Source organism: Oryx dammah, unplaced genomic scaffold (assembly GCF_014754425.2).
Source record: "Oryx dammah isolate SB20612 unplaced genomic scaffold, SCBI_Odam_1.1 HiC_scaffold_1, whole genome shotgun sequence".
Classification (NCBI taxonomy): Eukaryota; Metazoa; Chordata; class Mammalia; order Artiodactyla; family Bovidae; genus Oryx; species Oryx dammah.
Window position 1 is genome coordinate 55,913,855 of NW_024070185.1, and position 23,402 is coordinate 55,937,256.

A 23,402-nucleotide genomic window follows, 5' to 3' on the forward strand; every position below is an offset into this window, starting at 1 on the left:
CTGTTTCCAAGGTCAACAGTTTTTAACAATCACATCCCTATTTAATTCAATCATAATATTTTGAAGGATCTTAGTATATTTAATAGAAACTGGAAGTACATTCATTTATTCAATCAATCATTAAATATTTATTAAGCATCTACATATGCCAAACAATATGTTCTGCTTAGAAATGCAGAGAAAGTGTTGGGGAAAGACAGATCCTCCTTTCTGTCCTCAGTCTCATCAAAGACAAAAATTTATTAAACGAGCAAACACGTATGTTTCTTTATTTTTTTTGGCTGTGCCGGGTCTTACTTGCAGTATGAGGGATCTTTGATCATTTCTGTAGCATGTGTTATTTTTAGTTGCAGCATGCAAACTCTTAGTTGTGTTAAAAAAAAAATGCATGCTGTGAAAAAAAGATAAAGGATTCCACAGATTTGTGTCCATTTTAGGATGGAGAGTCAGGAAAGACTTTTGAAATGAAACAGAATCCCATGGACAGAGGAGCCTGGCAGGCTACAGTCCATAGGGTCGCACAGAGTCAGACATGATGGAAGCGACTTAGCATGTACATGCATAGCATGGCAAAGCTAGTGACATGAAGAGCAGGGGCCAGAACTCTCATAGCCCTGAGACTAGAGAGCATGTGGTACTGTCTCATGTCTGCATGCAGCAGCTGGGTAGCAGCCCAAACTCATACTGTGGTGACAGGCAGAAGGAAGACCATGTAGATGGAGACAGCATGTGGAGAGTTTTGGTGCTTATTCTAGGAGTCATGAAAGTTTTAAGCAATGGAATGGAATGATCTGATTTTATGATGTGGAGACTAGAATGCAGTGGTAACAGAAGTGACCTGGGGAGTCCAGTGAAAAGGGCACTGAATGCTGATAACATTTTAAACTAAGATGGTTGCTGAAGAGAGAAAGAGAAGTAGACAGACATTAATAATACCATGGATGGCCCTTCAAGGGATATACTAAGTGAATTAAGATGGAGTGGTGTCATTTGTGTATCTGAGGTTATTAATATTTCTCCCAGCAGTCTTGATTCCAGCAAGTGCTTCATCTAGCCTGGCATTTTTCATGATGTACTCTGCATATAAGTTAAATAAGCAGGGTGACAATATACAGCCTTAACATACTCCTGTTAAATAGGAACTCCTGTTCCTATTTGGAACCAGTCTGTTGCTCCATGTCCAGTTCTAACTGTTGCTTCTTGACCTACATACAGATTTCTCAGGAGGCAGGTCAGGTGGTGTGGTATTCCCATCTCTTTAAGAATTTTCCACAGTTTGTTGTGATCCACACAGTCAGAGGCTTTGGTGCAGTCAATAAAGCAGAAGTAGATATTTTTCTGTAACTCTCTTGCTTTTCTGATGATCCAACAGATGTTGGCAATTTATCTCTGGTTCCTCTACCTTTTCCAAATCCAGCTTGAACATCTGGAAGTTGACGGTCCATGTACTATTGAAGCCTGGCTTGGAGAATTTTGATCATTACTTTACAAGCGTGTGAGATAAGTGCAATTATGCAATAGTATGAACATTATTTGGCATTGCCTTTCTTTGAGATTGGAATGAAAACTGACTTTTTCCAGTCCTGTGGCCACTGCTGAGTTTTCCAAATTTGCTGGCATATTGAATGCAGCACTTTCACAGCATCATCTTTTTGGAGTTGAAATAGCTCCACTAGAATTTCATCACCTCCACTAGCTTTGTTCGTAGTGATCCTTCTTAAGGCCCATTTAACTTCACATTCCAGGATGTCTGGCTCTAGGTAAGTGATCACACCATTGTGGTTATCTGGGTCATGATGATCTTTTTTGTATAGTTCTGTGTATTCTTGCCACCTCTCTTAATATCTTCTGTTTCTGTTAGGTCCCTACCATTTCTGTCCTTTATTGTGCCCATCTTTGCATGAAAAGTTCCATTAGTATCTCTAATTTTCTTGAAGAGATCTCTAGTCTTTCCATTCTGTTGTTTTCCTCTATTTCTTTGCACTGATCACTAAACAAGACTTTCTTATCTCTCCTTGCTATTCTTCAGAATTCTGCATTCAAATGGATATATCTTTCCTTTTCTCCTTTGCCTTTAGCTTCTCTTCTTTGCTCAGCTGTTTGTTGTACACATACATGTATCTGTTCTCTTTTGAAGTTCTCTTCCCATTTACAGATTATTACAGGATACAGAGCAGCATTCCCTCTGCTACACAGTCTTTGGCACTTATCTGTTTTAAACACAGTAGTGTGTACATCAACGAACCCTCCCCCATCGTAACCATAAATTTGTTCTCTACATCTGTGAATCTGTTTTGTGAGTTCACGTCTATCATCTTTCTAGATTCCCATATGAGTTATATGAAAATTGGTTTCCTCTGTCTCACTTCACTTAGTATGGTAACCTGTAGGTCTATCCGTGTTGCTGCAAAGGGCACTATTTTTCATTTTTTATGCCTGAGTAATATTTCACTGTATACATGTGTCATATCTTCTTCATCCATTCCTCTGATGATGGATGGTTAGGTTTCTCCCATGTCTTGGCTCCTGTAATTAGGGCTACAGTGAACATTGGGGTGCACATGTCTTTCCAAACTATGGTTTTCTCCAGTTAATGCCCAGGATTGGGATTGCTGAACCATATGGTAGTTCTTATGGTTTAAAGCAACCTCCATACTGCTCTCCTGGAGAAGGCAATGGGCACTCCACTCCAGTACTCTTGCCTGGAAAATCCCATGGATGGAGGAGCCTGGTAGGCTGCAGCCCATGGGGTCACTGAGGGTCAGACACGACTGAGCAACTTCACTTTCAATTTTTACTTTCATGCCTTGGAGAAGGAAATGGGAACCCACTCCAATGTTCTTGCCTGGAGAATCCCAGGGCAGTGGAGCCTGGTGGGCTGCCATCTATGGGGTCGCACAGAATCAGACACAACTGAAGCGACTTGGCAACAGCAGCAGCATACTATTCTCCATAGTTGGTGTATCAATTTACATTCCCACCATCAGTGTAGGAGGATTCTTTTGTCTCCACACCCTCTCCAGCATTTATTATTTGTAGATTTTTTTCTAATTAATTTTTATTGGAGTGTAGTTACTTTACAATGTTCAGTTCAGTCAGTTCAGTCGCTCAGTCATATCTGACTCCTTGCAACCCCATGAATTGCAGCACACCAGGCCTCTCTGTCCATCACCAACTCCTGGAGTTCACTCAGACTCACGTCCATTGAGTCAGTGATGCCATCCAGCTATCTCATCCTCTGTCATCCCCTTCTCCTCCTGCCCCCAATCCCTCCCAGCATCAGAGTCTTTTCCAATGAGTCAACTCTTCACATGAGGTGTCCAAAGTACTAGAGTTTCAGCTTTAGCATCATTCCTTCCAAAGAAATCCCAGGACTGATCTCATTCAGAATGGACTGGTTGGATCTCCTTGCAGTCCATGGGAATCTCAAGAATCTTCTCCAACACCACAGTTCAAAAGCATCAATTCTTTAGCACTCAGCTTTCTTCACAGTGCAACTCTCACATCCGTACATGACCACTGGAAAAACCATAGCCTTGACTAGACGGACCTTTGCTGGCAAAGTAATGTCTCTGCTTTTCAATATGCTATCTAGGTTGGTCATAACTTTTCTTCCAAGGAGTAAGCATCTTTTAATTTCATGGCTGCAATCACCATCTGCAGTGATTTTGGAGCCCCCCCAAAATAAAGTCTGATACTGTTTCCACTGTTTCCCCATCTATTTCCCATGAAGTGATGGGACCAGACGCCATGATCTTCGTTTTCTGAATGTTGAGCTTTAAGCCAACTTTTTCACTCTCCTCTTTCACTTTCATCAAGAGGCTTTTTAGCTCTTCTTCACTTTCTGCCATAAGGGTGGTATCATCTGCATATCTGAGGTTACTGATATTTCTCCCGGCAATCTTGATTCCAGCTTGTGCTTTTTCCAGTCCAGCGTTTCTCATGATGTACTCTGCATATAACTTAAATAAGCAGGGTGACAATATGCAAAGTACATCATGAGAAACGATGGGCTGGAAGAAGCACAAGCTGGAATCAAGATTGCCGGGAGAAATATCAGTAACCTCAGATATGCAGATGACACCACCCTTATGGCAGAAAGTGAAGAAGAGCTAAAAAGCCTCTTGATGAAAGTGAAAGAGGAGAGTGAAAAAGTTGGCTTAAAGCTCAACATTCAGAAAACGAAGATCATGGCGTCTGGTCCCATCACTTCATGGGAAATAGATGGGGAAACAGTGGAAACAGTATCAGACTTTATTTTGGGGGGCTCCAAAATCACTGCAGATGGTGATTGCAGCCATGAAATTAAAAGACGCTTACTCCTTGGAAGAAAAGTTATGACCAACCTAGATAGCATATTGAAAAGCAGAGACATTACTTTGCCAGCAAAGGTCCGTCTAGTCAAGGCTATGGTTTTTCCTGTGGTCATGTATGGATGTGAGAGTTGGACTGTGAAGAAGGCTGAGCGCTGAAGAATTGATGCATTTGAACTGTGGTGTTGGAGAAGACTCTTGAGAGTCCCTTGGACTGCAAGGAGATCCAACCAGTCCATTCTGAAGGAGATCAGCCCTGGGTGTTCTTTGGAAGGAATGATGCTAAAGCTGAAGCTCCAGTACTTTGGACACATCATGTGAAGAGTTGACTCATTGGAAAAGACTCTGATGCTGGGAGGGATTGGGGGCAAGAGGAGAAGGGTCGACCGAGGATGAGATGGCTGGATGGCATCACTGACTCGATGGACGCGAGTCTGAGTGAACTTCGGGAGATGGTGATGGACAGAGAGGCCTGGCGTGCTGTGATTCATGGGGTCACAAAGAGTCGGACACGACTGAGAGACTGAACTGTACTCTGCATATAAGTTAAATAAGCAGAGTGACAATATACAGCCTTGACGTACTCCTTTTCATATTTGGAACCAGTCTATTGTTCCATGTCCAGTTCGAACTGTTGCTTCCTGGCGTGCATATAGGTTTCTCAAGGGGCGGGTCAGGTGCTCTGGTGTTCCCATGTCTTTCAGAATTTTCCACAGTTTGTGATCCACACAGTCAAAGGCTTTGGCATAGTCAATCAAGCAGAAATAGAAGTTTTTCTGGAACTTTCTTGCTTTTTCGATGATCCAGCGATGTTGGCAATTTGATCTCTGGTTCCTCCGCCTTTTCTAAAACCAGCTTGAACACCTGGAATTTCATGGTTCACATATTGCTGAAGCCTGGCTTGGAGAATTTTAAGCATTACTTTACTAGCATGTGAGTTGAGAGTACTATATAATAAAATGAATCAGCCATTCATATACAATATATACCTTCCCTTTTGGACTTCCTTCCCATTTAGGTCACCATGGTGCTTTAAGTAGAGTTCCCTATGCTATTCAGCAGGTTCTCATTAGTTATCTATTTTATACACAGTATCAGTAGTGTTGGGCACTTTGGACAGATGAACCTGGCAGGCTATAGTTCATGGGGTTGCAAACAGTCAGACATGACTGAGCGGTTAACACTTTCTTTCACTTTTATCTATAGTGTATATGTTTCAATATATCTCCCAGTTCCTCCCACTCCCTGCTTACCTCTTGGTATCCATATGTTTGTTTTCTGTATCTGTGTCTCTATTTCTTTTGCAAATAAGATCATCTATACCATTTTTTTCTAGATTCCACATATAAGCATTAATCTATGATGTTTTTCTCTTTCCAACTTACTTCATTCTGTATGACAGTCTCTAGGCCCATGACCTGATTTTGACCTGTATAAATGACGTGATTTTATTCCTTTTTGTGGTTAATATTCCATTGTATATATGTGCCACATTTTCTTTATCCTCTGTTGATGAACATTTAGGTTGCTTCCCTGTCCTGGCGATTGTAAATAGTGCTGAAGTGAACACTGGGTTGCTTGTAATCTTTTTGAATTATGGTTTCTCTGGGAAAAAGATTACAAGCACTCCAGTGTTCACTTCAGCACTCCCAAGCAATCTCACTCCTGGGAACATCCATACTATTTTCCATAGTGGCTGCACCAGCTTACATGCCCACCAATAGTGCATGAGGGTTCCCCTTTCTCCACATCCTCTCTGGCATTTATTGTCTGTAGTTTTTTTTTTTTTGATGATGGCCATTCTGATTGGTGTGAGGTGATACTTCATTATAGTTTTGATTTGCATTTCTCTAACACGTAGCAGTGTTGAATATCATTCCATGTGCTTTGTGGCCACCTGTATGTCTTCTTTGGAGAAATATCTGTTTAGGACTTCTGCCCATTTTTTGATAGGGTGGTTTGTGTTTTTTACATAGAATTGCATAAGCTCTTTGTATATGTTGAAGTCTCTGCTTTCCGCCCCTGGGAAAGGCCTTGTGTATGCTGAAGAGTAGAATCTCTGTTTCTCCCAGTTCTGTGGAGTTCTGCACTAAAGCCCAACTGCTCTGAGGGGCTCCTCCTTCTAATACTAGACTGTCAGGCTGGGCAGCCTGACCTGGGGCTCAGAGCTTTCACGCTTGTGTGAGAACCTCTGCACCATAATTATTTTCCAGTTTGTGGGTCACCCACCTGGTGGGTATGAGATTTGATTATATCACATATGATCCCCTCTTACCGTCTCCTTGTGACATCTCCTTTGTCTTTGGATGTAGAATATCTGTTTTGGTAGCTTCCAATCTTCTCTATCAGTGGTTGCTCAGCAATTACTTGTGATCTTGGTGTTTTTGTGAGAGGAAGTAAGCTTGTCTTACTCTGCGATCTTGTCCAGAATCAAGGGGCTGATTGGAGTTTGGGTGCTTACTGCCTCTTTCCTCAGTGTGTCGTGCAGGTGCAGAGACCTTTGTGTGCTCCTGGGATGGCGGAGGCAGCATTTGGCGCTTGGGTTTTTGAGTGGCACTGGTGACTCGTTCCCTGCCACCCCCAGAGCCCCTGTTGTTTAGTCACCCAGTAGGTCCCATTCTTTTGTGACCCCATTGTAGCCTATCATGCTCTTCTGCCCATGGGATTTCCTTGGCAAGAATCCTGGAGTGGGTTGCCATATCCTTCCCCAGGGGATCTTCCCAAGCCAGGAATAGAACCCACATCTCCTGAATTGGTAGGCAGATTCCTTATTGCGGAGCCACAGGGAAGCCCTGTAAGTGGTATTGTTTTTACCCAGAAGTGCTCACAGGGAGAGAAGCTTTTATGGTGGTGCTGCCCCTCTCCTTGTACAGCCCCCCAGTAATGGCACCTTGCCTTTCTCGTGGGCCCAGGCTTTTTCTGAGTACATCCTCTGTTAACACAGTCCAACTTCTTCACCCTGGGGAGGGAAGGGCAACAGTGCTGACTTTCCCTGTTTTAACTCCTGCAAACCCACTGCCATGCTTCCCTCCCAGGCTCTGAAGCCCTGCTCATTCCTCCACCCAGGTCAATCTCCCTGCTCATGAAGGGGCTTCCCAGGGTGTGGAAACCTTTCCTCCTCCACAGGGTCCTCTCTGGGGCACAAGTCCTATCCCAATTCCTATTTTCTTTTTGTCCTACCTGATGTTTTGGAGGTTTTCTTGTCCTTTTGGAAGTCGGAGGTCTTCTTCTGGCTGTTCACACGGTGGATGTTCTGTGTGAACAGTTCCACTTGTAGATGTATTATAATGATTTTGTAGGAGATGTGAGCTCCACATGCTATTCCTCTACCATCTTGATCTCATCCCCATGAATTCTTTATTTAAAAAAATTTAAAATCTAAAGATTATATAAACTCAAATGAATGAGTGAATGGAAATCACATTTAATAACTGAGAAAAATATAGACATAGTTTGGGCAAACAAGACTATTTGGTGAGGATTTAAGTTTGGTATTAGAAGGGCTTGAGAGTGAAAGAAGTGAAGATTAAGAATTGTACCCATAATGAAACCATCTGATCTACAAAATTATTTACTTATCATCACTGAAAGTGTTTTTGCAGAAACTGATGATTTGCAGAAACCTGCTTGCAAAGTGTTCCTAAACTGGTTGGAGACTGAGACAACCTAAACAGCATCTAAGGATTTTCCCAGCTGAAGGCTCTGTAATTTATTTCCTAGGATTGAGTCATTCTCATTAAACAGAAGTAAAACATAAATATTGTTTTTCAAATTTCATAGCCTCTTTTTGAAAGCAGGTTGTATGGGTAATCTACTTGCCTTCATGGCACCATTTCTTAAAACCATCTGCAAATATCCCAATAAAGGTGGGTAATATCTTTAAGTTCTAGAGGTTCTTAGGCTCCAAACCACCATGGAAACATATTGGTAAAAGCAAAATCAGATGCAAAAGAAAAAGTTCAGATACTGGGCTATTTGGTTTGATATGCGATACACGTTGACCCAAGACTCTGAAATTATCACAAACTTATAATCCAAGATGTATAGCTATATTAGACAGTTTGCCATGACGACAACTTCTCTCCATTCCAGGTCCCTGAAAACACTTTGCTCAGAGGCTCAGGTACAGGTGAATGCTGCTATTTGTCACTGATGCCTCCTGTCTGCAGTGGGTGACTGATCCCTTCACATTTTCCAGTGAGTGGTTAGGGAAAGATTTTCAAAATGCTCTTTGCTTTACCACCATTTTACAATTACAGCAGGAGCACATGGGACAGAGTTTCCAGGAAACCATTTCACAGATAGTTGCTCCAGTTGCTGGTACAAGAGGTACTGTTTTCTGTCTCCCCTCACGTGGGACTCCAGCTTTTGTGCCAGTATGGATGGCTCTTGCTCTGAGAATCAGGATACCCAGAATGCTCCAACTTACTCTGGTTGCTGGCCTACACCAGGTGGTAAACCACACCTAAATTGTTAAGCACATTATGCTGAATATCTTCCTATTTCAACCTTTTTTTGTTTGTTTTTGTGTTTTATTCTAATATAAACTAGAGGGAAAGAAGTGTAGATGGCAAAGAATTATAGTATGTGTTTCAAAGCCCTTTGCTCTTCACTTAACTTATGCATTTCTATTAGCATGGAACGAAGGTATTTTCACAAGTCCTAGTCATGGCAATCAGAAAAAAAAATCAAAGGAATCCATATTGGAAAAAAAATAAAACAGTCACTCTGCAGATGACATGATATTATACATAGAAAATCTTAAATATGCTACCAGAAACCTACTGAGCTCATCAAGGAATTTGGTAAAGTTGCAGGATACAAAATTAATATACAGAAATCTCTTGCATTCCTATATACTAACAATGAAAAATCAGAAAGAGACGTTAAGGAAACAATCCCATTCACCACTGCAACAAAAGAATAAAATAGGAATAAACCTACCTGCAAGGAGATCAAACCAGTCAATCCTAAAGGAACTCAGTCCTGAATATTCATTGGAAGGACTGATTCTGAAGCTGAAGCTCCAATACCTTGGCTACCCTGATGCGAAGAACTGACTCACTGGAAAAGACCCTGATGCTGAGAAAGATTGAAGCCAGGAGAAGGGGACAACAGAGAATGAGATGGTTGAATGGCATCACCAACTCAATGGACAGGCATTTGAGCAAGTTCCGGGAGTTGATGATGGACAGGGAAGCCTGGCATGCATGGGGTCTCAAAGAGTCAGACATGACTGAGTGACTGAACTGAAACCTACCTATGGAGGAAATGATCTATACTATGAAAATTATGTGATGCTGGGATGAAAAAAATTGCAGATGACACAAACCAATGGAAAGATACATTCTATTCTTGGATTGGAAGAGTCAATTTGGCAAAACAACTATACTACCCATGGCAATCTACGAATTGAATGCAATTCCTGTCAAATTACCAATGACAAGTTTTTGCAGATCTAGAGCAATTAAATCTTGAATTTTTTATGAAGACATAAAAGATTCAAGATAGCTAATGCAATCTTGAAAAAGAAAAAAAATAACTGGAGGAATCAGGCTTTCTGGCTTTGTAATCAAAACCAGTATGGTACTAGGACAGAGACAGACTTATAGATCTATGAAACAGGACAGAAAGCCCAGAAATAAATCTGTGCATCTATGGTCAGTTAATCTATGCCAAAAGAGACAAGGCTATACAATGGAGAAAAGACAGTCTCTTCAATAAGTGGTGCTGGGAAAACTGGTCAGCTACATGTAAAAGAATGAAATTAGAACATTCTCTAAATACTATATGCAAAAATAAACTTAAATGGATTAAAGATCTAAATGTAAGACTGATACTGTAAACTCTTAGAGGAAAATATAAACAGGACATTCCTTGACCTAAATCTCAATAATTGACTTTTTGGATCCATCTCCCAATAATAGAAATAAAAACAATAAACAAATGGGACCTAATTAAACTCAAAAGCTTTCTACACAACAAAGGAAACCATAAACAACATGAAAAGATAACATACAGAATGGGGGAAAACATTTGCAAACGATACAACCACACAGCATTAATCTCCAAAATATACAAACAGCTCTTGCAGCTCAATATAAAAAAACCAAACCAATTGGAAAATGGGCAGAAGTTCTAATAGACATTTCTCCAAAGAAGACATACAGATGTCCACAAAGCACATGGAAAGATGCTCAACATAGTTATGTATTAGAGAAATGCAAATCAAAACTACAGTGAGGTGTCACTTCATACCAGTCAGAAAGGCCAACACAAAAATCTAAAAACAGTAAATGCATGGGAGGGTGTGTTGTTACATTTCCACCTACACTGTTAGTGGGAATGTAAATTAGTGTAGCCATCATAGGGAACAACATGGAGTTTCCTTTAAAACTAAAAACAGAGCTACCATATGACCTCGCTGTCCCACTCCTGGGCATATATTCAGAGAAAATTATAATTTAAAAGATACATACACCCTAGTGTTCACTGCAGCACTGTTTAGAATAGCCAAGACATGGAAGCAACCTAGTTGTCTGTCGACAGATGAATGGATAAAGAAAATATGGTGTGTATATACACACACACACACACACACAAAATGTAGTATTACTCAGCCATTATTAGGTTGGAGGGGGGTTCAGGATGGGGAACATGTGTATACCCATGGTGGATTCATGTTGATGTATGGCAAAACCAATACAATATTGTAAAGTAATTAGCTTCTAATTAAAATTAATAAATTTATATTTTAAAAAATAAAAAAATAAAAAAATGAAATAATGCCATTTTCAGCAACATGGATGGACATAGAGATTATCTTATTAGGTGAAGTAAGACAAAGACAAATATCATATGATATCACTTATATGTGGAATCAAAACAAATGATACAAATGAACTTATTTACAAAACAGAAGCATAACAGACACAGAAGACAAACTTATGGTTACAAAAGGGAAAATGTTGGAGGAAGTGATAAATTAGGAGATTGGGGTTAATATACACACACTACTATATATAAAATAACCAACAAGGACCTACTGTATAGCACAGGAAACACTACTCAACATTCTGTAACAACCTATGTTGGAAAAGAATCTGAAAAAGAATGAATATATGTATATATATAATTGGACCACTTTTGCTTTACACCTGATACTAATACAACATTTGAAATCAACTATATTCCAGTATAAAATAAAAATCTTTAAACACTGTGGGGAAAAATAGATATATATGTGACTTATATGTCTATTGAATAGTGGTCTTTAATATTGACTGACTGACTCACTCTCCATCCCTCTTTCTCATTCTACCCTCTCTTCCCCTTCTATCCTTGATGAAACATTTTAAGAAAGTTAATTATCCTAAATATATTACTGCTATAATGATAGTAAAATAAAAGTAGAAAAATCAAAAGCCAAAAGGAATACTGCAGCCATGAAATTAAAAGACGCTTACTCCTTGGAAGAAAAGTTATGACCAACCTAGATAGCATATTCAAAAGCAGAGACATTACTTTGCCGACTAAGGTCCGTCTAGTCAAGGCTATGGTTTTTCCAGTAGTCATGTATGGATGTGAGAGTTGGACTATGAAGAAAGCTGAGCGCCAAAGAATTGATGCTTTTGAACTGTGGTGTTGGAGAAGACTCTTGAGAGTCCCTTGGACTGCAAGGAGATCCAACTAGTCCATTCTGAAGGAGATCAGCCCTGGGATTTCTTTGGAAGGAATGATGCTAAAGCTGAAACTCCAGTACTTTGGCCCCTTCATGAGAAGAGTTGACTCATTGGAAAAGACTCTGATGCTGGGAGGGATTGGGGGCAGGAGGAGAAGGGGACGACAGAGGATGAGATGGCTGGATGGCATCACGGACTTAATGGACGTGAGTCTGAGTGGACTCCTGGATTTGGTGATGGACAGGGAGGCCTGGCGTGCTGCGATTCATGGGGTCTCAAGGAGTCAGACAAGACTGAGCGACTGAACTGAAGTGAACTGAAAAGGAATACAAAAAAATCCAACAACTAAGATAATTTAATTACTGTGATGATACATTGTTTAAGAATTTAAATTCTTGGAGCCTTGGCATAGAAGTAGGATGAATTATAAAATCCATTGATTGATTTAATCATTCAGTGTTATTTATTGTATCATTACATGCATTAGGCTGAGAGGATTTCTGAATATATTCTAGTTGACAGTTTGCTTTCACCATTTATAGATTCTGCTTATGGTCCTTTTCTTCTTCAGCTGAGGCCTCAAGCTGCCTGTGGAAAGGTGAAGAAATAAAAGAGACACTTTCTCACACTAATTCATCAATTTGGTAATAATGTCCAGATGGTGAAGCTCTGGCCAAAGAATAGTTTGGGAAATATGGTTGGAAGCTTATTCAATAGTAGGAAGTACCTTGCAGAATCACTGATACCTTAAAACCTGTAATTTATGACTTGGGCCCCAAATCAGTAAGCCCTGAGTATGACCCTGATATGTTCCCATCTGTAGCAATCACTGGAACATATTTTCTCTATATTGAGCATTTGACTCACCCAAAGACAGCTGAAACATCTAGTCTTGGAATGATAGGCAATTCACTTACCTCCAAGCCCCAGTCTTTCCATTCTTAAAATGGTAATAACAGTATTTATCATGCCAGGAAGTTGACAAATTTGAGATAATAGAGATAAATGCATTCATACAGAGTGGCTGATACATAGCTGGTTTATAATAATAATTATCCCCATTTTAAAGGTAGGATGAAAAGAGTTCTTTGCCTGAGAGAACATTCCTAGAAAGTGGCAGAGACAGAACTGTAGGTGTGCTGTCTGGCCGCAAATTGGTGCCATGTTGTCGCCAAGGGAAATCGTTGTTTTTTGAATGAGGGAATGATAAATCAGTCTGACAGTGAAACATATAGTAGATTATAGTAGGGGGAAATGTGGTGATAGGAAAACCTGTTATTAGACTATTTCAGTAGAACAGGTTAGCATTCATCTAACTCTGACCTAAGAGTTTGGAGTAAACACAGAAGGGGAAGAAAGCTAAAGGTTACAAATGTAAAGTTTCAAAGATTTGGCAATGACATATGTTGTGGGAAGAGGAAAGTCAAAGAGAAAAGAAGTAGATGCCCTGGGTCATCAGGAGAAAGAAAAAGCCAATTACAACAATAACAAAGTCAAGAAGAGAAGTTTATTTGAGACCCTGGAGAAAGGTGATGAACATTATTTGGGGATATGTTGTCTGGGGTGTCAGAAGGACAATTAGATGGGAATATAAAACTTGGGGCTTCCCTGGTGGCTCAGAGGTTAAAGCATCTGCCTGCCATGTGAGAGACCTGGGTTCCCTGGGTCAGGAAGATCCCCTGGAGAAGGAAATGGCAACCCACTCCAGTATTCTTGCCTGGAGAATCCCATGGATGGAGGAGCCTGGTGGGCTACAGTCCATGGGGTCATAAAGAGTCAGACACGACTGAGCAACTTCACTTCACTTCACATAAAACTCGGAGTTAGTGAGGTCTCTGAACTTAGGCACATTGTTGTTATTTGGCAGGTAGGGAGGTAAGTAGCTGGGTATTTACATGGCAAACAAGCTTTTTATTTGAATTTGATTATTATGGGGCATTATGTGGCTGATACAGATTATGGTACACTGTTCCACCCAATCAACCCTTTAATGCCATTAATATCTATAAGTCACAGCAAGGTGTGCAGTCATCTATAAACTGTAATAATTGAAAGGTGATAATAATCATCATTTATAAAGTGTAATAATCCTGAAAATACTTTAGATTATAAAAGGAAAATACCAAGATAAAAGTTTTCTTAAATAAAACTTTGGGAAACTCAGAACTTCCACCTATGAATATTTCTTCCATAATTTTTTTTCCCTTGCCTACCTGGTTGCCAATCAAAACATCTGTCTTTAGGACTCAGTTTAGCCACATTTCTTTCTTTTTTTCTTTTTAAGTCTTAAAAGTTTTGGCCCTCTTTCCCCTGATTAGTTTCCAAAATAACAGTGGGAGCTTGTATACACCCATGGTGGATTCATGTCAATGTATGGCAAAACCAATACAGTATTGTAAAGTAAAATAAAGTAAAAATAAAATTTAAAAAATAAATAAATAAAATTTTAAAAATTAAAAAAAAAAGAATTGAAATTATAGTGTACTTCTTTCCAGTCCCTGCTAAATCCATTAAGGAAAGATAGTGTAGAACAGGAATCAGGTACAGCTGTTTAATTTCCTTGAACCTCATCAGCTGTTCATTGTTAAAGGACAAGAAAAACTCATCTCTCCACAACATGAGTGTTGCATTTATTTCTATTTTGTGTCCACAACACCTTTTCCTTTATTCAACCACCCTGTCTACACTGCATACAACTCAGTAAGATGATCAGTTGTGGATGCCAAATTCTACAATGTGGTTTACAAAGGATGTATTTTTCTCCTTCTCCTCTATATTGTCTCTTAACTAAACCTAACTTTGAGGTGTTTTTGCTGACTCTGAAGTGTCCAGATCACTATATCTGTATATGGTTAGCTAACTTTGGGAATGAACCTCTTTCTTCCAACTTTTATATGACAGTAAGGCATCTGAAAAATAGGGAAGGAAAGCAGACAGATGGTATTCTTCTTACTGCTAATAGTTTTTAACAGGCCGCCATTCTATATTGGTAGCCTAAAATCTTCAAATGTTTTTGTCTTTTGCCCCCTGTTTTCTTACAGTGAATAATTTTTAACCCTTCATACAATGTCAGGTACTATTCTAAGCATCTAAAAATTTTCAATGCATCTTCTAAAAGTTTTACTCTATAAGCTGGTTTTGTGTATTATTTATAGCTTTAAAAATTAATGTTCTGGTGATAGAAAATAAGGACTCTTAATAGCTTAGGAGCCCTCATTCTTACTTGTTTAGGCTATAACTTTAATCCTATCTCAGTGGGCACCCCTAAATATGACAGAATGCTATATAATTGTTGTAAGTTTTCCTTATCACTCACCTATTGTTGTTTATGGGCTTCCCTTATAGCCCAGGTGGTTAAGAATCCACTTGCAATGCCGGAGACCCTGGTTCAATTCCTGCATTGGGAAGATCCACTGGAGAAGGGATAGGCTACCCACACCAGTATTCTTGCACTTTCTTTGTAGCTCAGCTAGTAAAGAATTTGCCTGCAATGTGTGAGACCTGGGTTTAATCCCTGGGTTGGGAAGATTTCCTGAAGAAGGGAAAGGCCACCCACTCCAGTATTCTGGCCTGGAGAATTCCATGGACTGTATAAGTCCATGGGGTTGCAAAGAGTTGGACACAATATTCCTCATGTTGTGGTAGCTCAGCTTGAGTTCCTTATTTTTAAAAGTAAGATCAATCAGTCACTATCCTTTACTGGTAGCTACGATCTTAAATGTTTGTCTTTTTTTTTTTTTTTTTCTTCTGTTTCCCTACAAGGGATAAAAATCACAAATGAAGGTAACTTGAGAAATGACTCATCTAGTAATTACAAGAGATCCATGTTATCTTTATTATGAAACTACTGATCCTGGAAATTGATAGAGTTTTGCCTAGAATATTCTCATTTCCCAAGCCACATCACTGAGATATCAGAGGATGCCTCTGTGATGCCATCTTGGGAGACATCACAAAATAGGGTTGATGCAGGCCTAAGAGTTTTGGGCTAGAATGAGGGAAAATTCATGGAAACCTATTTTTCTTCATTTTAGCTCCCATATTTTTAAGCTCAGGAAGCTTCAAAAAACATGTAAGAAAGCATGAAACCATGCAAAATGAAATGAAAAATTCTGGCCAAAGTTGCTCACACTGAAATCAGTAAGTTGTCACCCAGATGGGAACATTTTCTCATTGGACACTGTCTTCCATTTTGTTTCTCTCTTAACCATTTCTGGCTATGTTCAGCTGATAACCTTATTTACATCACTTGGCCTGAAGACTGTATTAGGGAGACTGTTAGGAATTATGATGAGATTCTGGTGGCTTTACTATATTCCTGAGAGAGTTACACACACAGACATTACTTGAAGGAGAATTAAGGCACCACCTGGGCAAGCAAAATGATTATTGTGTTGGGCTATTTGGTAAGAGTTGGTTTATAGCAGAGACCTCAGTTCAGTTCAATTCAGTTGCTCAGTCATGTCTGACTCTTCGACTGGGGGGCTTTGTTTTTATCCTTATAGACCACCATACTTTCCACTTCTCGAATCTTAATCCTAAGAGAAGAGTCAGGTTTCAGAGCAAGGCCCAGCATAATCTATGACTCAATTTTAGTAGAACTAAAATGAGACCTTGGTGGCCCTTGATGACCTTGGCCCATGGGATCTATTTATCCAGGATGTGGGGAACAGAGGAAAAGAGAATGGGACCTACACTCAGGGTCTCTGAGATACTTCTCTATGACCACCAGAGAGATTTGCAGCCCACACACTATCTGACAGCTTCTCCTTTCCCGGCTGGGGAGCAAAACTAGACAAAGAGGTGAACATATAAGTAGATAGAAAGGAGCACAAATGCTAATTCTTCAACTTCTACCACTTTATATCTATAAAGATTGGCAAGAATATTGTTGCTGCTGTTAATCTCCCAAAATATAGCTATTAGCCTGCAAGATGACAAGCACTCTCTGACAAATATATTCTGACAAGAAAAATATCCCACTCTGAAATATTTTGAGTATTAATTTTCTTTTGAAGAGAGATCAAAGGTATCATTATAACCAAAAAATGTTAGTTAACAATGAGATAAACTAGTTGCAAAAATTATTCTGATAGTGCTGCTGTATAATCCAGCAATGCCATTGCTGGGCATATATCTGGGCCAAACTATAATTCAAAAAGATACGTACACCCCAGTGTTCATAGCAAGCACTATTTACAATAGTCAAGACAGAAACAACCTAAATTTCCATTGACAGATGAATGGATGAAGAAAATATGGTACATACAGATAATACAACAGAATACTACTCAGCCATAAGAAAGGATAAAATAATGCCACTTGCAGCAACATGGATGGATGTATAGATCGTACTAAGTGAAATAAGTCAGAAAGAGAAAGACAAATATCATATGCTATCATTTATATGTGGAATCGAAAGTATGACACAGATGAACTTGTCTATGAAACGGAAACAGACTCACAGACATAGAGAACAGACCTGTGGTTGCCACGGGGAGGGACAAGCTGGGAATTTTAAATTAGCATATGCAAAGTAATACAGAATGGATAAACAAGGTTCTATGTATAGCCCAGGGAACTATTATTGAGTGTCCTATAATAAATCATAATGAAAATGATTTTCAAATAAATGATTCTCCACTTCTTTCACATCCACACCTTTTGAAACATCACTTGAAAGAAGCAAGTTCCCATCAAGAAGTGGAATCTATTCCCCTGCTCCTTAATTCGTGGCTGGCCACGTGACATCCTTGGACCAATAGTTTGCCTTGGAAGTCAGAGAATATCAGTTCCAAGCCTAGGCCTCAAGAGGCCTTTCACATTTCCACTCAGTCTCCTGGAACACTGCTGCCCCCGTGAAAACAAACCCCAGAGTAGACTGGTGGAGTGTGAGGGACCACTTCAAGAAGACCTGAGTCATTCCAAGTTAAGCCCAGACCAGCAAACCCATAGTCAGCCCCACAGCTGACAAGCTGCAGGACCAGCTGAGATGGCTGAAACCTGAATTCAGGTTTGTAGGCCATCCTGTGCTCTTTCTTGCTTCTTCTATCTTGTCTCACAAGAGTATTTATCCTCTGCTTCCTCGTCTGATTTATCTAAGTAAATCTGCCCTCTTTGTCCAGCCAGCCCACTGCTCTAATTGATTTCTTCTGCTCTTATCTCTTTAAGATCTGTTCATTGCTGAACCCCAAGCAGTGCCTGGGGTTCACATAAATATTCATTAATTAATGAACAAATCAATTTCCTACAAAAAAGACTTTCTTGACTATATAAAAAATAATTCTTCCTCCATAAATGTCATGATGCTTTTTGTTATTTGCTACATGTAAAAATAAAAAGAGTAATCCAAACTATACAGTGAATGTGCAATTTTATATTGTTTTTTCTGAGTTAGTGTATTTTCAGGCATAAGATTTATTTTTAGATTTAAAACTCCATAGAACAGAGGTTAAATCTATTTAACCAACTTCAAACCATAGTCTGTAGTTTTAAAATTAGTAAATAGAAGCTTATTGATTACTTATTTCACCTAGATGATGATGATGAAATGATAGTTTAGTAAATCATTCTGCTTAGGAATTACCACAAGATAGAAGAGAGAGACTATCAAATATGATATCAGGAATTATAGATTTGGAAACAGACCAACATTTTGAGGGAACTAATCCTTACTTCTATATAAGATGCCATTTTTAAAAATCTTTTGATCAATATGATTTTTTTTTCTCCATTCTCTGTCTACTGATTCAATGTCAGACTCTTTAAAATTCCCTCCATCACGTGTGCATCATGAAGGAAACTGCATACCTCAGGAACCAATTAAAGTTTAACTTACCTCCTCCTGACCATCCCCCAGCAGCTGTTCCCAGAGAAGGCTGAAGGGAGCTCAAAGAAAAGCCGCCTTGGAACAGACTCACCTGGAACTCATGGACTCCTTTGAGCCTGAAGTGCCGGGGGCCCTGGTGTTTCTCTCTGAGCCGTGATTTCATTTAGCTTGAGCGCAGCATTCTGAACAGGGTGCTAAGGGAAATTTACAGACTAGATTAGACATGGTTTTTACCCTCAGGAATTTCACAATTTAATGGAGGAAATAAGATTAACACACAGTCAATTAAGAGAAAGTAGATACACATGTACACATAAAAATATTGATTTAAGTTTGGGAAAGAGGAGATAGGGGCAAAGGATTTAGATGCTAATCAGGAAAGTCTTGCAGACTTTGCAGGCTTCACATGCATTCATCTGAGTGGATGGAAAGCTCACCGTGAGCTGAAAGAAAGAAAGGGGACAGCTTTGCAAGGAGAGATTCCTCTTTTCTCTCACTCCACCCACCCACAAATGGCCCCGGAGCAGGAGCAACTGCGTGCTCAGCGATTGTAAGTCATGTCTGTGTGACTGGCCAGCTGGGTTATTGGATGATGCTGTGGAGACATTTTCACTTGGCCTTCTAGTCATTTGAGATTAGCCAATTTAAAATGAACTTATAGTTTCTGTCCCTAGTTCTTCACTCAACGAGTGAAGTAACATCAAATAGTTTCTCTCTTTTATTAAAGACATAACATTGATATGGTTGACAAAAACGTTTCTACTGCGAATGGTTGAGGAGGAATACTTAATTTCATACGGGGGAATCAAACTTGATATTGGTCTCCCAAAGCCTATATTTCTCCAGAATTTATGCCTAGCACCATGCTTGCTTTTTGGCTCAGAATGGTATGCATAGGAAACGGCAATCTAGGCTTTGTAGAAATGCTGTGGAGCCCTGGGGAATCCCAGAGATGATCACCCGAGAGGCTCTGCAGTCCTCTGCAAATTTCCTATACCTCTCACCTCACATTGAGATAACATTATCCTACAGAACAAAGTCAAGTAATTGCTGTCTTTGGGCATCAGATGAATGGCATTTTTTAAATTTCCGATATTATTTATGGACTTAAAATTCCCTCTCTCTCTCCTACCTCTGTTTCAGCTTTTTCAATCTAATCAAAGATTGTTTTCTCTTTGCCTGTTGTTGGGGGGAGCTGGGGGGAGAAGAGACAGATGGTATCGTTTGCAAAAGGAAAGCTGAGAGATCACACATATATCTTTCAGCTTTGTGGCAAACCTGATGCCAAGATTCTTGCTAGAAGTGCGTAGTGCTACGCAGGCACAGAGGCGTACCAGAGCGGGTGAGGCCAGCCGTGGAGGGCAGTGCAGTAAATTGCCGTGAGCTGATCCAACAGCAGAACATGGGAGCTATTACACTTTGGCAGCTATTTTATTTTTCCCTTATGGAGTTTCAGACCTGTCCTGTACACTGAGATAGCTTTCATCTGGTTAAAACTTGTATTTAAACTTCCTTCAGACCCGTGGAGTTGGAGGGAGGAAAAAGAAAAAAAAAAAAAACCACCTAACATAGCCCATAACACACTGAAATGATGTCGGGGGTGGGAGAGGGGCAGTAATTGTGCCCAGATAATGTTGTCATACTTTGTAAAGCCTTTAATGCTGGAATTTATTTATTAATGATGCATGGGTTATTACCCGCCATCTGTCTTGTGTTAGCAGTGGGCTGTTTCAGATTATGGTAATGTGTTTCTGATTTGAGTTGTGTTGAAAGCCAGAACAAGGCAGCTCATGTGCAGGCCTCTTTGAGGCCTGCTGTTTTCAATTCCTCTTCACAGAAAGGGCTTTTATTTGATTTGTTATGGGGATTTTTTTTCTTCTGTTGCCAAAACAGCTGCAAGCCTGGAAGGGAATAAGACATAGGGCCACATCAAACTTGTTAGCTTGTAAAAAAAAAAAAAAAAGGAATGTTCCAGGAATCAAAAAAAAAAAAAGGTTATGAAAAGGTAGATGGACAGAAGTAGGGCAGAGATGGGGGAGAAAAAGCTTTAGTGGTCATTCTGATTGGCTTTTATATAAAGAGCAGACCCCAACATATTTTGTGATTTTAAATATTATAGGTCAGATTGCTGTGTACTTATTACACCCATTCTTACCAAAGAGGATGGCTTTCTTTTGAATAGATTTAAGTCTTTACACTAGTACAAGGAGCAAAAAGAAGTCCCCAATGAGCTAACCATCCTCCTCCAGTCATCAAAGCAAACACTCAATAAATAAGCTTTTTTTATGTACAAACAAATTGATTTGTTAATGAATATGAAAAAAAATGAAATAGGTAACAGTCAAGCATATCTTGCCTGCTTTGAACATTCACCACGATCTGAGTTCTCTGCATTTCCTCTCACAGGCTATATAAGTTGGCAAAGTATGTCTCAAGATCACTGCTATCCATCTAGCAACGTTGATGGAGAGGCTCTGCGTCTATTCTGTCCAATATGGTAGCCACAGCTACATGTGGTTATTGAGCGTTTGACATGTGACTAGAGTGACTGAAAAACTAAATTTTTTTTGTTTAATTTTAATTAATTTACATTTTAAAAGCCATATGTGGCTAATGGACACCATATTGAAAAATTCAGTTCTAGGATTAACTAAGCAAAGAGACTTTTCCTCCTTCTGATAAAAAGTAAAGGCATTTTATACTAGTTATTATTATGGCCAACTTTTCACATTGAGAATTTGTTTGAAAGACTCGTCCCTGTTGTATTATTAAAGGTTAATAGCACTAAGGCTTTTTTCCAAAGGCCACTGTAAGTTATTTCTTTTCTTTTTTTCCTATAACCTTTTATTTTTTTTATTTATTTTTTATTTGGTTTTGCCATACATTGACATGAATCCACCACAGGTGTACATGCGTTCCCAAACATGAACCCCCCTCCCACCCCCCTTCCCACAACATTTCTCTGGGTCATCCCCATGTACCAGCCCCAAGCATGCCGTATCCTGCATAGGACATAGACTGGCGATTCGATTCTTACATGATATTATGCATGTTTCAATGCCATTCTCCCAAATCATCTCACCCTCTCCCTCTCTCTCTGAGTTCAAAAGTCCAAGAAAGCTGTGGTACATATACACAATGGAGTATTACTCAGCCGTTAAAAAGAATACATGTGAATCAGTTCTGATGAGATGGATGAAACTGGAGCCGATTATACAGAGTGAAGTAAGCCAGAAAGAAAAACACCAATACAGTATACTAACACATATATATGGAATTTAGAAAGATGGCAATGATGACCCTGTATGCAGTTATTTCTTAAAGCAAGTTCATAAATGTTTCCCATCTATAAAATATGGACTTACAAGAAAACTTGATACTCATATGATAAACAAATAAACAACCATGAAGATCTGTAACCAAACTTCTCAAGTCATAACAAATCTACTAATACTAAGGATATTCAAGAATTTGTTTTAAACTTACTGGCAACAATTCTTTCAATTCAATTTAACACAGACTTATTGTTTCTGGAACATATGGTGTGTTCAAGGAGAAGCCCAAAACCATGTGAAATTGACTTTGTAAATACAAATACTACACTGTCCAGATTCTAATTAATTCACGTTTTAGAAATTATGAGATACTGCTTACAACTTACAAATAAGTTTTGCAATGTCTGTGGTTGTCAGTCTGCTTTTCCACAACTGTTTCATTGATGGAGAAGAGGCTATAGAGAGAGATGAGATAAAGAGATGTAACAGGGACAAGACGTGTGTTCACCATTGCCTGATAACTTTGCCACCTAGACACACATTTAGACTCCACTTCCCAGCCACCCTTGCAGTTTTATGGGACCTTGTGAATAATTCATAAATTGAGTTCCAGTGGAATATGGGTAGAAATAATATATGCCATGTCCAGACCTGATATTAATGTACTTTTTGCATAATTCACTTAACTTGTGTCATTGCAGAAAATAGGCAAAGCTCTGAGGCTCTGGAAGATGGCCACTATATGACAGAAGCGAGCCTCAATCCCTCAGTGACACAGTGGAACAGAGCTATCTCTCCCAAGTAAGATTACTTAGATTTAGACTATAATTTAAAGAATATTTGTTTGTTCACTGTGACTGAGATTTGGAAGATGCATTTTGCAAACTAATACTGATACAAGATGACATCTTGGAGAAGGAGAAGTCAGGCCAAGAAGAATTTTTCATAGTGTGAACTTCATGTTACTTGCTCTGTCCCTTAACTTTGCTGTTAAAAACCTAACTTCTAATAGTTTTACCATGAGTTGTTCATATTCAGGGAGAAAAACTTCCTTTTTTTAAAGTAAACAAGATGCAAGTGTATGGAGTGCAAGGTCAATTTATATATATATACACATATATATGTATATATATAATATAAGTATAAATATTATATATATAAATATATATACACAATGTATATAATATAAATATATATTATAATATAAATATATATATACATATACATACACAAAATAAAACATAGTACTACCATGAAGATTAAAATGTAAGCTAAAACATTCTTTCCATGTAGTAAAATCCAA

The 23,402-nt window shown here is 39.1% G+C and overlaps 1 long non-coding RNA gene across 1 annotated transcript in view; it reads right to left on the minus strand.

Moving 5' to 3' along the window:
- Positions 1-14,854: 14,854 nt before the first annotated feature.
- LOC120876732 overlaps positions 14,855-23,402 on the minus strand; it is a 9,305-nt gene continuing 757 nt past the window's right edge. The window contains exons 2-4 of the long non-coding RNA XR_005724201.1: positions 22,486-22,554; positions 18,916-19,018; positions 14,855-14,904 (exon numbers count right to left, since the gene is read on the minus strand). This is a non-coding gene — a long non-coding RNA (uncharacterized LOC120876732). The remainder of the gene's footprint in view (positions 14,905-18,915; positions 19,019-22,485; positions 22,555-23,402) is intronic.